Genomic DNA, 15,910 nt, shown 5'->3' with positions numbered 1-15,910 from the left:
TTGGAGAAAATGGTCTCGTGTTGCATTCATCTCTAAAATTCTGAGATTTACTAAGTATGAGAGCCCTATGTTCCCCCTGTCTATATACCTGTTCCTCCCTAACACATGTTGTATTGTATGTAGGTGTTTGCTCCCTGCTTGAGCATGTCCCAGCTTCAGTGTGGCAGGTAGCAGGAATAGAGGTTTGCAGCCCAGGCTTTGGAAACCACTTGCCTCGACACAGAGTCAGATCCTTCACTTCCTCGTGGTGTGCCCTTAAGCAAGTTACTCAACTTTCCTGGGTGTCAGTTTTCTTATCTGTTTAACAGGGTTCGTGATGATACTGGTGTTTGCCTTAAACAGCTTTTAGAGTCATGGACTAGGTCAACCCTATGAAGCATGGGGCATGCTCAGTGAGTGTTAATTCTCAGTCCTAAGTTTTATCTTTCAATTTCCAGCACTTAGCCTGATGTCTGGTGAATACTAAACAGTAAATGAATATGAATGAATCATTTAAAAATATGCCTGGAGAGTGTGTGCCTTATGCAAAGTATGTGATTTCTGATATGAAAGAGTTGATCAGATAATCAGGACTCAAGAATTCCTGGCAATCCTGAAAACTCATGAGTTCGGGAGCCATGTTGGGAGCCAAGAGATTTTCATCTGACAGCTTGTCATGTTACTGTTTGGAATGAGTTAGTATATAATGAATAGGCTTGAAATTCTGACTCCTGGCTGTTCCACCTGTGTTCGTTATCTTTATAAGGCTCATCTTGAGAAGAGTCTAAGTGCAGCGAGGGAAAGAACATGTCTTCATTAGGACAGAACTGTAGGGGTATCTCTTTCTTGAATGGGTTGCTGTATTTCTTCTCCTTCTTGACTGGCCCATTTTTCCCAGTTTGTTTGGCTACCAGCTGCCCCACAGTTTATTCAGATTACTGGCATCAACTTCTCATCTAAATATGGGTGGTCATGAATGTGTACAGTTTTGGGGGGGGTGTTAAAAAGTCTCTTAGGGATGCCTGGGTGGCTCAGTGGGTTAAGCTTCAGCTTTCAGCTCAGGTCATGATCTCAGGGTCCTGGGATCAAGCCCCGCATCGGGCTCTCTGCTCTTGCCTCCCACCCCCGCCTGCCTCTGCCTACTTGTGATCTCTCTTTTTCTGCCAAATAAATAAATAAAATCTTTAAAAAATAGCTTTATAGAGATAAATAATTCACACACCATATAGTTCACATATTTAAAGTGTATAACTCATTGAATTTTAGTATATTCATGGAGTTGTGTAGCCATCAGCACAATCTTAGGACATTTTCAACCTCCAAAAGAAACTCCATGCTCATTAGCAGTCACTCTTCATCTTATGCAACAGCTTGGTAACATATTTCTCTAATTTTTCTATAAAGTGCTCCAGGAATGTAAACCATCAGTAAGTTATCCAGTATTTATTGAAGCCACTATAAGTGAGATTCTCTTTCAGGCTGTAGTGATAGGGAGACAACCAAGAGAGACAGGCAAGCAGACCCAGCTTTCAGGGACCTTATGTTCTCTGCTGAAGTCTGCAGATGGGCCGAAATTAAAAACAAAGCAGGACAAAACCCATGGTAGTAAAAGAAGAGAGAATGAAGGCATATGTGTTCTATTCCTACTATGTGCCGTACTCTCTACTGGGTCATTCTCCTAGGACATGGTGAACAGGCATTTGTCCGACTTCAAAACCTGTATTCTTGTAAGGAGAGAGTGAAGAGAAAATACTCAGTTGAAGAAGAATACTATATGTTTCGCTTTACCCAGCTGGGCAAATCCCTGGATTTGCTGACTCCCAAGCCAGCTGCTTCTTAACATTACTTCCTGTTGTTTTGAACAAAAATATTAAGTAAACAGTCCCCCAAGACCTTTGGTCATCAGTTGCCAATGTAAAGGCTTTTCTGCCCTGGATACAGTCAGCTCAACCAATAGCGTCTTTGTTAGTGGAATTATGGGGGGTGCATGTGCAGAGAGGACAGTCAAAGGGTAATTAAAGTGACTTACATTTCTCTTTTTTCCTGCCATAATCCTGAGGATTTGAATTCTCCAACAAATCAAATTCAGTTTGAGTTTTAACCTTCTTACATGAAAAGCCAGGTTTAAAAATAGCTGTTCATGCTCCAATGATTGTAAACAAACACTGGAGTATAGAGTCGACCGAAGGGCAACAGACATTACATATCCCTGCAGGAATGTGGAATTTAATATAAACGGAGCAACTTTCATACATATGTGCTGTGTCTTCACTCTGCATTGCCAGCAGAGTTCTTTGGGGGGAAAGAATCATCATAAAATGTGAAAGCTGAAAGGGCCGTAGCAATCCTGTAGTCTCACTGCTTCATTTCAGAAATGGGGGAACTGAGAAAGGGAGGAGTCTGTGGCCGCATCTCTAGTTAGTGACAGAGATGGGGGGAAAATCTAGTTCTCCAGGATCGCTGGTGACACGAGCGGGAGATGGAAAAATACGCTGATATGCCGGGGAGCTTATTTCCTGATTAATTGAGATGCCACATAGGGTGGTTCGGGGCAATGGGTGTGGGATCGAGGGACCTGAACTCAAATCTCAGGTCTGCCAATCACCATATGGTGAATTTGAACAAACTGATTAATTTCTCTAAGCTTTAATGTACTTTTCTGCCTCCCCACTCCCGAAGCATACTATTTTGAGTATCAAGTTGCTGGGATGGCTAACTGGGATGTATCAGTAAATCTTTTAGCATCATTTTTGAGGTTCAGCAAATGTCTGCTTTCTTCCATTCCCACTCCTTCCTTTCTCTTCATCCAGGATGTTTTACACACCTTTTCACGTGTCTTTGCATCATGAAGTGGATCCATTGCTACTCTCTGAGAACAGTAATGTCTCCTTCTACAGTGTGGACCATGAGTGATCTTAAGTCATAACCCTACTTGCTCCCATTGGTTCGGTATCTCCTATATTCCAGGCATTTTCTGCATGATATCTGGCCTTCAAGACATCATTGAAGACATTATTTTTTCCACCTTCTTGATAAATAACATGATGTTCAGAGAGAATAATTACTAAATTCAAGATCTCGTAACTTGAAGTCAGGTCCTCCAAGCCCATGCTCATCTCTGTACTGATGCAGTCACACTAAGGCTGTGGTTGTAAACTTGTGTATTTTTTTTAATGTTCACCATAAAATCCTGGGAAACATTTGAGAGTAAGAAAAAATGTCAGTTTTAGAATCTGAGTGCAAGATTCAAACCCTAGCTCTGCCATGTATGAGCTGTATGGCGCTGGGCATGTTCCTTAAATTCCTTCTGCTCTGTATTCCTCACTTGCAGTGGACTGATAATAATTATATCAACAGAAAATATGGAAAAAAATGCATAGGGATGATTGAATGAAAGATGATGTGAGCAGCCTTCTTAGCCAAGGGTTGGATGTAAATGTTACTCATTTACACCTTCATTTTGCCCTCTGTGCACTTGGCCTATGGAGATTAGATCATTGTTCTTAAAAGGAGCGCACTGGGTTTTATGGAGGGCATATATTGCATGGAGCACTGGGTCTGATGCATAAACAATGAATTCTGGAACACTGAAAAAAAATTTTTAAAAATAAATAAAAATTAAAAAAAAACTAGAAAAATTAAAAAAGGATCGCACTGAAGAGAAGCACTTTATTTATTTAGTTAATTATTTATTTTTTATTATTTGAGACATGTTTACCTGCTGGTTTTTTTTTTTTACACTGTATGGTGACTAACATAACACAATGAAAAGAAGCACTTTAAATTTTCCCGTGCATTATCAGTCTTGCTTTGACCACAGCCCGCTCCTGTTATAAATACAGCTAAGATGCTGACATTGGGGAAGGTAAATTTAAGTGATTGATTCACACTTCTTTTCTCAAAATTTGCTAGGCAAAAAAATCTTTTTAAAAATCCAGGTTCCGGGTGCCTGGGTGGCTCAGTGGGTTAAAGCCTCTGCCTTCGGCTCGGATCATGATCCTGGGGTCCTGGGATCAAGCCCTGGGTCGGGCTCTCTGCTTCGCAGGGAGCCTGCTTCCTCCCCCTCTCTCTCTGCCTGCCTCTCTGCCTACTTGTGATTTCTCTCTGTCAAATAAATAAAATCTTAAAAAAGAAAATCCAGGTTCCCCCCCCCAAATTAAATAAATAAATTTAAAAACTCACAAAAACCAGTTTACCTGCTTCATGTCCATCAGAACCCTGGTGGATTGATTTGATGGAGCAATAGAGGAAATAACAATGTGGATATTTGGGGAGTACCCCTTAATGGAGTAGGGTCGAGAACTTCATTGGCTTTGCTATACCAAACCTCTTCTATGAGTACCACCTAGTAAGTTAATCTGAGTTGAGGGCTATAAAATAACAACAGAGGAGAGATTGCTTCCCACAATGACAGTATGGGTATTCATCTGGATAATGAGTCATCTGACTCATCATTTTTTTTTTTCTCCCTAGCTTGTAGAGCTATCAGACCTAAGTATTAAACGTAGGTATTGTATATTTCTTAATTGACTCTTTGGATACAGTTTTTCCTCTTCACTTCTACTTTGTGTGCGTGCGTGTGTGTGTATGTGTATGTGTGCGTGTGTGTGGGGCTGGCCTTATTTGAAAGTTTTTGGCCTGACTGCCTTTTTTGTAAGGTGCCTCAGATAACTTTTTGCCAGATGTATAGAAATCAGTATGGATTAGATAGACAGACTGACTGGGATACCAAATTTGAGGAGGGAAAGGGTAAAAATATAAAGACAAAAAAATAACTCTCATGAAAGTAGCACTGATCTAATTAAAATAAAAAGTAAATATTGTCACATACTCTTCTGTAAGTGCTTATTAAGGGGAAAGTAGTATAATGATTAGGTCTACTATTACTAAGAGTAACACACGCATATACTCTGCCCTGCCAGTTTACTTGATACAGCACTTGTCCATAAAATATTAGCCCCTTCCTTTTCTGTTCTCTAGCATCTCTGAGGGATGGGAACAGGAAAGAGGGCTGGGACCCCAGTGAGCTCTCTGAGGTCAGAGACAGGGCTTCCTTGGGTCGTTCTTAGGACTCTACACCTGGGGCCATGCCTGACACGTGGTGGAGGCTCAAAAAATATTTGTTGAATGAATGAATAATAATGATGGCTTACCTTGTGTGATCATTTTGTAGCAGACCTTGTCTGTATAGATTGATGTTGATTTATGTATTTAACCTTCACAATAATCTTATGAGTACAGAATTCATTTTAATTAGTGTATTCATGACTATCTTTTATAGATGAAGAAACTAAAGCACAGAGAGGCTAAGTAACTTGATGCTAGTATGCAGAGCCCGCACTCTCAGTCCAGGGAAGAATGAAGGAACAAAAGAATAAGTGAATGAAAATGTAAAGAATTTATTTCCCCTATGACAGCAGGTGTAAGTTGGTTGAAAATATGAAGGAATCTTGATCAGTGGGAACCATATGCATTATAAAGAATTACTTAACATATGTGGTCCTCAGTGGAGAGCACGGGGACCCAGTGATGGGAATTCCTGTAGGCAGAGGTGTTCCTGAGGGTGTCAGAAAACTGATGTGTCAGATTTCATCCAACATCTTCCTCAGCCTGGATTTTTATGGATCTGCTCTACGTGCAACATTTTTTACATAGAGGTTTTTTCAGTGTTATAGCTACAAATAGGCTTTTCAACTCCATTCTTTAATTATATTGTCCACTGTACCATCTCTGTGAAACTAGGGAATTTTGGAGAAAGCTGAAATTCATTTCAAAAGTTATGAATCTTGTATAATTCATTTATTCAGGGGCCCATAAAAAGCATTAAAATTTAAGAGACTGATATAAAAATGAGTGTAATTGCACCTGGTTTGAGATTCCTTTCCATTCTGTGACTCCATTTTAATTTTATTACCACTTAACTTTACAGTATTTAATTGGAGTGCTGAAGACTGATTGCTGCAGCATGTGGGTACGATGGAACACCCCCCCCCCCCCCCCCCCCACGTAGCTTCCATGGCCTCTCTTTTGGTAGACAGGGTCCAAAGTGTAGTTTAGAGAAGGAGGGGTAGTTCAGACTCTTGTGGTCCTGATTGGTGGTTTGGGGGACATTGTTTGTAGTGAACAAATGGAATTCTTTGCAGCCCTGCAAGTCCTCACATCTCAGTTCCCTTGCTTTGGTGCCCTGTGTCATCAGTAACCCAACAGAACATATTGTGTAGAAACATTTCCTACTCTCGGATCCCCAGACCATCTGGCAGGTCTTTTGTCTCTCGCTTTTACAAATGGCAGGCTGGCTCAGGAGTAAATTGTCATGGGAGAAAGCAGCTGACAGCAAACACCGAATGCTCCTGGATCATTTGCTCTGGTAAGCGAGAGAACACGTGTGAGCCTGGCGGAGAGCAGGGAGTGGCATTCGTGGTGGCATGCGTGGTGAGGCCCCTTTGAATCTTCATCCTATTAAGCACAAAGATGAACAGTTTCTCGCTGAACCATGCAGACCTTCCCCTGTAACAATACGTGTTCAAAGTTCCGTGACAGTTTCGATTTGTAGCAAGGTGACAGGGCTAAACCCTCAGCTCTGCTGACCTTTAATTTATAAGGAGTACAGGTGCTATTTTCCCCTAGCCATGTCTTTATGACACTAGAAAAAAAAGTCACATAAGAAAGCAGAGGATTTCCCAAACACCAAGTAGTGAAACTCTGTTTCTTCACAACTTATTTTCTTTCTTTTTTTTTTTTTTTAAGATTTTATTTATTAATTTGACAGAGAGAAATCACAAGTAGACAGAGAGGCAGCCAGAGAGAGAGAGAGGGAAGCAGGCTCTCCGCCGAGCAGAGAGCCCGATGCGGGACTCGATCCCAGGACTCTGAGATCATGACCTGAGCCGAAGGCAGCGGCTTAACCCACTGAGCCACCCAGGCGCCCACACAACTTATTTTCTTAAAGCAAGCCTAGATGCCTTCAGGTACCTAACCTGTTTGCAGGGAGATGAGATCCTTTGCCATTTTCAAGGGAAAGACACTGCAGTGGGGTGCAAATAGGGTGCACAAAGAAAGTGAACCTGGTGGTACATTCCACGCCACCCCTCTCCCGCCCCACCCAACTCAGGCAATCTGTTCACGCTGCATTTCCTTCCCTGGTGACAATTGAAGGCCACTGCAACCACCATTAGGCAGAAATAAAGCTTCCCTGGCTTAGTCTGTTATTAACTGATGAAGGTCCTGAATGGAAACTTCCATAGAGAAGCTGCCATGGCAAATTATATAGGGTCCAAACTCTGGAGTCAGAAACAAGTAGGTCTGAATTTTGGGATTCTTTGATTATTAGTGTGGTCCTGGAGTAAATGTGTCAGCACATCTCAGCCTCCGTTCACATTGACCTAAATTGCAGATGACATTTCCTGTGCTGCTTGGTTAGAGTGACATTAAGCGATTTAGCTCATGTGTAGTAGGTCCTATTTGGTGTCCTGCAGGGCTCCACTTTATGGGGTGGGCGGGTTCCCACCCTTCAGCTCTTGTGACTTTTGGCTGCTAATGCTTTGTAACTGCATCCTCTGTGCTCTGGAAATTTCTAGGATGCTATTTGCTCTTCCTGGGTTTGGAGAAGGTGAGCAGTCGCCTGCAGCTAATGACTAACTGGGTGCTCAGAACACTTCTTGCTCTAAGGTGGGAGAACTCTGTTATTTCATTCATACTTCACACTGCTCCATGGGATCAGGCAGAGGCTATATCTCCATCAAAATCACATCTTTGCCTGACTTTTCCCTCTGTATATCCTGGGAGAACTCCCCCAATCAATTATTACTTCAAAAATATTCATCTCTGGCTCTCTCCTAGGGAAACTGACTGAGATAGCTTGTCAGGTATCTGCAGCAAAGGTCATTACTTCCTCTTTTGTTCTATGCCTTTCTCCCAACAACATTTCTGATAACTAGATTTGTTTTGACTGGGAAAATTATGATTAAATAATAGAAAGTTAAAAAATATCCTAAGTAATTAAACTTACTTTAAATAAAACTGGGTGTCTTAGTCTGTTAAAGGTCTGACTTTCGCTCAGGTCATGGATCTTAGGGTCCTGCGATCGGGGCCCCACGTCAGGCTCCATGCTCAGTGGGGAATCTGCTTCTCCCTCTCTCTGGCCCCTCACCTCTGCTCATGCTCTTTCTCAAATAAATAGATGAAATACTTAAGAAAGTACTTTAAAAACATAAAAAGGCAACAAATTCTGTCAAGTTATCTACCTTACAAATAAGAAAAGCTTGGTGTCTAATATAAAGAACTACAAGAAAAAGGAAGATCAATAAAAGAGCACTGGAGAATGTGGTCCATTGATTTGCAGAAGAGGAAACTGGACTAGCCAATACAGACACGAAAAAATTAATCCCAGTAGGGAAAAATGAGATTTGGAACCCATTCCATAGGCAAAATTACAATGTGTGATAGTATTGACAAACATGTGAAGCAAACATAAACTCAGACTTGCTGGTGAGAATATTCATTAACATTGCCATTTGGAATTATAATTTCTTAGTATCTAATAACTTTGAGGATATGCATATTTTATAAATCATCAATTATACTTTTAAGAATTTACCACCCATAACTGTCACACATATACAGGAATGTTCCTGGCAACATTATTTGTTAAGCAGAAGACAACAAACTAACAAAACTTGGAAACAACCTTCATATTCATTATCAAGAGAATGAATAAAGCATTGGTAGCATATTTGTGGAATGAAGACCAGGGAGCTCCAAAAATGGGTGAACTAGAATGACATTTATCAATACGGAAAACCTGGCAATATGACATTGATCAGAGAGCACAAGTTGCAGAAGGATATGATCAGTATGACACCATTAATTATTTTTTTTTAACTGGAAAAAGTTCTACACATCTTACTTCTGAATATGTACAACTGTTGTGAAAGTATACAAACACAGACTTGAAGGTAGACACTAACCTTATAAGGTACTTACCTGGAAAGTGGAAGGCTCATCAACTTGGAGTTGGAAGAGAGACAGGTTTCAACTGTGTGTGTCCTGTTTTGGTTCTTCATACTACGATTCTGAAGGAAATATAGAAAATGTTCAAATATATATTATGTCTGGGACCTAAGGTTCCTGAGTGTTTTATGTGTTCTTTTTCTCTCTATTTGAAATGTTTTATTAAAAAACAGAATACGGTTTCTTCGGTCTGTCTGAGAATTATAGACTTATAATAATGCATTGGTACTTCAGTGTGTTTGCTCCCATCATACCCCTAACTTTGGGCTTGGCTCCCTTAAATCCCTGCACCTCTCCATAGTCTCTCCAAATCTTATGAGCCCTTGCCCAGGGACTGCGTCTTCCACGCAACTTTCTGGATGACCATAGACCGCTTGAATCACATTCCTTTATGAAAACCACAGCACCCCCGCTTGACCAGTGATGGGACTATGTTAAATTGTATGTTTGCTTGTGCATTGTCCTCTTAAGTGCTTCAAGTGCTTAAATATTGTTTGATGCGTTTTCTAGCCTGGAGAAATCTACACTTTCTCCTATGCTTCTCATTAAATGATCTCATAAATACCTCCCTATATTTATCACAAATTATGTCTAGCATAAATTTTGCTCAAGAAATTAATTTTAGTAATTATCTTAGTTAATTCAGAATTTTTGAGTGTCATTTATATGCTAGTCATCACAAATATACAAAGAAAAAGATGTAGGGTTCTTTTCAGATCTCACAGTCTGGCTGAGTTAAATTTTAGCATATTTGTGTGTTTCTTTTTATATTCATTCAGCTATGCAACCAACAAATAATTATTAAACACCAACTCCAAACCCATAACTCTGTTTGAAATCAGGAGTAAAATAAAAAACAAGGGAAGCATATATCTTCCCTATCTACTGATTGATCCTACCTTGAGCTAAAAATACAGACCCAGGTTTGATAAAAGACTTCTAGGGTATGTCTGGTACAAAAGGCCATTTGGGATGTTAGCTTGTACACTGAATTAATGTAATTTTTGGGACATGTGAATGACATAAAGCATTGCCATGTGTTATGAGACAGCCCCAGAAAATCTGAGAAGTATGGTTGTGGTAATCATATATTAGCTGGATCTGATTTCCTCTCCTGTTTGCTTACTGTTGAGCATTTGTTTTCAGTGCCTCTGTTATTTAGTATCATCACTGAATAATCATTGTTGATGAATTTTCCATTAAAGACTTTTTTTTTTAGTTATGACTCCTGAAACTACAGCATTAATGAATTCTTGCCTTTTTTTTTTTTAATAGCCTCCAGACATCTATAAGAGACCCTTCAAAGAAGCATGAGGGCGACTAGACAAGGAGGAAAGTGAGTGTCAGAGTGTTGATGACTGAGACAAGGTCACACAGACGAGCCAAGAGGAGAAGCTTCTGACTCTTATTTAACTCTTGGCTCCTGGTGGTCTTAATCTCCATTTATCAGAAATCCCAGAGAACAGGGGGTCTAGAGCAGAAATTCTCAATCTCAGGACTTTTGATATTTTGGCCCAAATAGTTCTTTGTTGCAGGGGAGGGGACTATTTTGCACATTTGGCAGGTTTAGCAGCAGCCCTGGCCTTTACCCAGTAGATACTGGTCTCGTCCCTGTGTTGTGACGACCAAAATGTCTCCAGACACAGCCAACTATGTCTGTTGTGCCTGGAGGGAAAGATCACCTCTTGACTGAGATCCACTGCCTTAATGCATTCCTAAACAGCATTTTAGTTTATTTTTTTTGAAATGCCCAAGCAAAGTATGGAGTGCTCATCAAGCCTTGAGCATGGAGAAAGGTTGCACATCCTAGCCTTGTCGAGGTGGATTAGGATCATGGGGCAGATTCAGAGTAGAGGTGATGCCCACTGCTTCCAGCCTGGTCACTAACGCCCTGAATGATTCTATTTTGTTCTCTTTCCATTCAACAGCAGGCTTGGGGGTGCATATTTTAAAGTTAAAGATTGAGTCACCAAGAGGAGGGAGAATCTTGGTTTCCTGGAGCATTGGAGGTTGCAGAGCACTGGTTAAACTCCATGGAGCTGTGACTTGAATGAGAAAGAAACCCTCATTTGTGTTAAAATCACCAAAATTTGGGGGTTGTTTGTTATGGAAATTAGCATACCCTGAGTATTCGAATGACATTTGTTTTTAATTATTTATATTTTAATGTCTCCATTTTGATTTTTCTCATAGTAAAGCATGTATGTAATAGAGGTCAAATAAAAATTTTTAACAATAACCTTCTACTTCTCAAATGCTTTCTGAGGACTGAACACTTCTACTCCTTCCTACCATCTCCCTTTTCCTAGGTAATGTATGTTTCCGCCACTGATCACTCTGCAAATAGTGTTCACTGCTAAGCCAGGTAGCACAGAATAATCTTGTCTACTCCTTTATATGACTTTTCCCGTTTCCCTAGTCAATAACTCTCTGGTTTTGTGGTATTTCCCCATGTTGCCTTGGTTTTCCAATGGTCTTACTAAGACATACACATCTTGACATGTGTTTATTTTTTTCCTGAAGGCTAGAACATCTCTTCTCTAGGTCTACTATTAAGCTCAAACAATCAATTTTTGAAAGATTTTCTCAAGATCTTTCCCCCAAAGACTTCTGCCTTTGCAGTGGAATTTGGATGATATCTTTTTAGGCTGCAGTCCACCTTCCTTAGGTTTCTTTTATTCTTCTCCCTTGTGAGATCTCCTGTTTGTGGATCCCACATCTTTCTTTTTTTTCAGTCTTGTAAAGTTTAGCTGAAGTGCATCCTCAAGTAACTTTCTAGAAATAGATGTTTGTAGAGTCAAATTTTTAAGGCCTTGAATATGTGAAAATATCTTTTCTTTTCCCTCATACTTGACTGAGAGCTTAAATGTCTGCAGTACAGATCTGTTAAAAAGAGAATTTTGATAATTTCTCCACTATTTCTATTTTATAGTATAATTAAGAGAAACTCAGTGCTTTCTAATTCCCGATCTTCATTATGTGATTTGCCTTTTTTTCTCTAGATTCTCATGTTCTTCAGTTTCAGGGAATTTTCTTGTGTTTCAAAGCATTCCCTCTGCACAATTTTCTTTTTTTTCTTTCTGTAACTCATTTTCATGGAGTGCTGAACTTTCTCACAGAGCCTCTATTTTTAAAAAAATATTCTCCCATTTCTTATTCTTTGTCCTTTTATCCTGTACATTCATTTGGTTTTATTTTATGGTCTCCTACTGAATTATTTATTTTGACTATGATGTTATTAATTCCTAAGAACCCTTCATCATTTTCTGAGTGTCCATTTTCAGTGGCAGGTAGTTCTTCTTTCAAGGAGCCAGTATATATTCTATGCTTTCTTTCCAGATATTCTGTAAAAGTCTCACAGGTCAGTATTTAGACTTTAACTTGAAATAAGCTTAACCAGCCTGGGCTGCACCTGATGGTCCTGAATCCAGGGTGACCCTCTTTGGTTCAGTTATAAATCTCTGGTCTTCCTGGGCATGAAAAAGGGGGTGTGTAGGTTTTATCCACTCTTTCCTGTCTTCCCACCGGTATTACTGTCTTTAGACTGGCACCCAGCTGCTCTGGCCTTCCATCATTTCTGGTGCTTTAAGTGCTGAGGCTCAGAAATTCTGTGGGTCAAACTGGGTCATTTGGTGGTATTTTCATCTATAGACCTTTAGGTTGTAACTTGCTCTAACTTGCTGAGTCAGATACTAGCTCTCTACCTACTTTCACTTTTCCAGACTATAGCCGAAATTGCTGATACTCTGTTGTTTCCTCTCTTGATCGATTTGTCCTGTATTCTTGTCATTCCTTTGCTTTCATTCTGGCTGGATTTTATGTGGAATATAAGTGATAAATGTCTGTAGTCTATTCACCATTTTTTACCTGAAGCCTCCCTCAGAAGGTAACTTCTTTGATTTACTTTGTAGTGTAAAGGAGATTATAAAAAAGAATTTTTGATGGTTAGGATACACTTTAGATTCTTTAAGTCCTCCTTAAATGCTGAATTTTCCCTCTTAATCCACATTTAGAAGACAACTGGCCTGTCAAATTATCTTGAGTAAACAAGCCTTGCACTCTGTGGACTCTGCGTCAAGTTTAGCTTCCTGGGCACACGACCTATATGGTCATTCACTGTCCTGCTCTCAGAAGGGTCCTGCACTTGGTTTAACACTCTGCTCTCCCTCTCTTGAAATTCCTATTATTTTTTGGACAAGGGACCCACATTTTTATTTTATGCTGGGACCTGCAAATCATGAAACTGACCTTTCTCTGAAGTGTAAATACCCTGATGTCTAAATATAATTCATAAGATCATACAGTCTAAGGGTTATCAGCTCAGACTTTCCTTTTATAAATTCCCTGCCAGTAGCCATGCAGCTGCTGTTGGCTCCTTACCGAAGCTGGGTACTCCTGCCTTCTCAGCGGTCCCTTACATTTACATTTCTTACCCTGAAATGAAATGTAGTGTGTATATGAAAAATATATATCCCTCATCTTACCTGTGCTCATTCCATGTTTTATAGGAATAATTCGGTAATTTCTATATGTTATATAACATATATGCCTTTTTTATTATAAAAGAAATACACATTATTAAAATATTGGAAAAGCATAAAAAATAATTACCACTAATCTCTATCAAGAAATAATCAGTATGAACTTGTTACCATGATATTTCCTTTCACTCTTTTTCTATGCATTTATAGTTACAATAACAGTGATAAGGATACTGGCTGGTTTATTTAGTGCTTGTAATGTGCTGGGAACTCTATGAAGTGTTTTAAATGAATTATTGTACTCAGTAGATAGATGTAATTAAAGATATGGGTGTATATTACATGCATAAATGTTAAAATGTTAAAATTATAATGTATATCCCATTTTTTTTTGCTTTGTTCCACTTAATATTTTATCATGAGCACTTACCCTTACAAAAGAAAGAAAATTTAAAACAAACATAGTTACTTCATCAACAGATGATGGAGAGGGGTCATTTTATTCCTTTTGCAAAGAATGCAGAGATGTGATCTTGGGTGAATTGCTTTTCCTCTTAAAGCTTCAGTGCCTTCTTTTGTAAACTGCACATAACATAATATCTACCCTTCCTACCTTACAGGATTGGGAGGGTCATCAAAAACAGCAATAATGAATTGCTGCCATTGAGAAGACTCAAACATATTTCTCACTTCTTGTGAGAATTTTTATTAATCCAGTAAAGTGGATGACTTTCCCAGATGGGGTAACTGAGGCTTAAAGAGGTTCCATGGCTTTCCTGAGGCTGCACAGGAGAAGATGGTCAGCTGGGTTCCATGCCCTGTTCACAGCCCTGTGTTGTGTGAACCCTATGGGATTCTCCCTTCAGAGGGATAATGGAGCAACAAACATGTGCTTCTCTCATTTTGTAGGGTCAACTTTCCAAAGTTTTTATCTTGTTCATGTTCTTTGTTCTGTCATACATATCACTTGCTGCAAGAATGGTAGTGCTCCATTTAAGCAGCATACATGAAGAAATGGACACATTGAAATCTGCCTATAACCCTGCAGAGCTTCCACCTTCTAAAAGCCTGAGGAAGGGAGAGAACAAATTTCTGCTTTGCCAGGGCTTCACTTACTTAGCTCTTGGCACAACCTCAGCTGATTGACATTTATTTCAAAATTCGTCATGAAATAGGACTTGAGTGACTAATCTTTGTGAAGCTATGATGGATGCAGAGAAGTTTCCTCCTCAACCTTCCCCCTCTGCTTTGGCCTTCTGAAGTGCAGAGATCCATTTTCTCTTGAATAACCTAATGTTCATTCAGTCCTTGTACTTTGTCAAGTTGTTATTATAGCTTCAGTGTCTAAAGTCTTGTGAGAGTACTGCCTCTCCTTATTCCCTAGGCTGGACCTAGCTTTATTTTGGCCACTGAAACATGATAGGGCACACAGACCAGCCGTGGGTGAGGTTCTGCTATATCCTATTCTCTAGCCCCTAGACCATCAAGTCCTAGGTAGAGGATGCACCTTCAAGTTTTGTCCTAGAATGAAGAAGGCCCACATCAGAGCCATAGTTCACCTGTGAAGGGCATACAATTTGGGTGAGAAATAAACCTTTATTGTTGTAAGCCACTGAGATATTTGGGGGCTTATTTGTTCTTGTTGCATGGCTTATAAATTGCTGACTGATGCTGTAGGTTAAACATATGGCTTTTATTTTGCTCAGTTAAGCAAGGACAATTATTTGTTATTACTACAGTTCTTAGAATATTTGGGCCTGTGCACTGTGGGCTGCTCTCCATTATAGTAGTGGTGCTTAACCTTGGTCACCCATTAGAATCATCTGTGTGTTTGGTTTAGCATGGGTCCCCAGGCTCCATTCTGGCTCAATTTAATTAGAGTCCTTGGGTGTAGGTTCTATGCCCTGGCATTTTAAGGATCTCTTCAGGGGCTTGTCAAATGCAGCCAGGAGTGAGTGAGGACCATTTCTTTAGTGGGAGAGAAGTCTGGATTCTCCAGGAATAAAGGTGGTCACTGAGATAAATCATCTACTTGACAGAAAAGAGGTAGAGCAGCAAACTTCCAGGGAAAAGGAAAAATAAAAGCCTGCCACCACTTTACTGAATTGCTGTATGAGTTCTAGTAGTTTGGTGGTGGAGTCATATAGCAATTCAGTAATGTGGCAGCATACAAAATCAGTTGCTTTCTTATAAACTAACAATGAAAATACGGAGAGGGAAATTAGAGAATCGATTCCATTTACTATAGCGCCAAGAACCATAAGATACTGGGAATAAACCGAACCAAAGAGGTAAAGGATCTGTACTCAAGGAACTACAGAACACTCAGGAAAGAAATTGAAGAAGACACAAAAAGATGAAAGACCGTTCCATGCTCATGGATCAGAAGAATAAACATTGTTAAAATGTCTATGCTGCCTAAAGCATTCTATACTTTCAAT

Source organism: Mustela erminea, chromosome 16 (assembly GCF_009829155.1).
Source record: "Mustela erminea isolate mMusErm1 chromosome 16, mMusErm1.Pri, whole genome shotgun sequence".
NCBI classification, from domain to species: domain Eukaryota; kingdom Metazoa; phylum Chordata; class Mammalia; order Carnivora; family Mustelidae; genus Mustela; species Mustela erminea.
Note: the sequence above shows the minus strand (reverse complement) of the source record.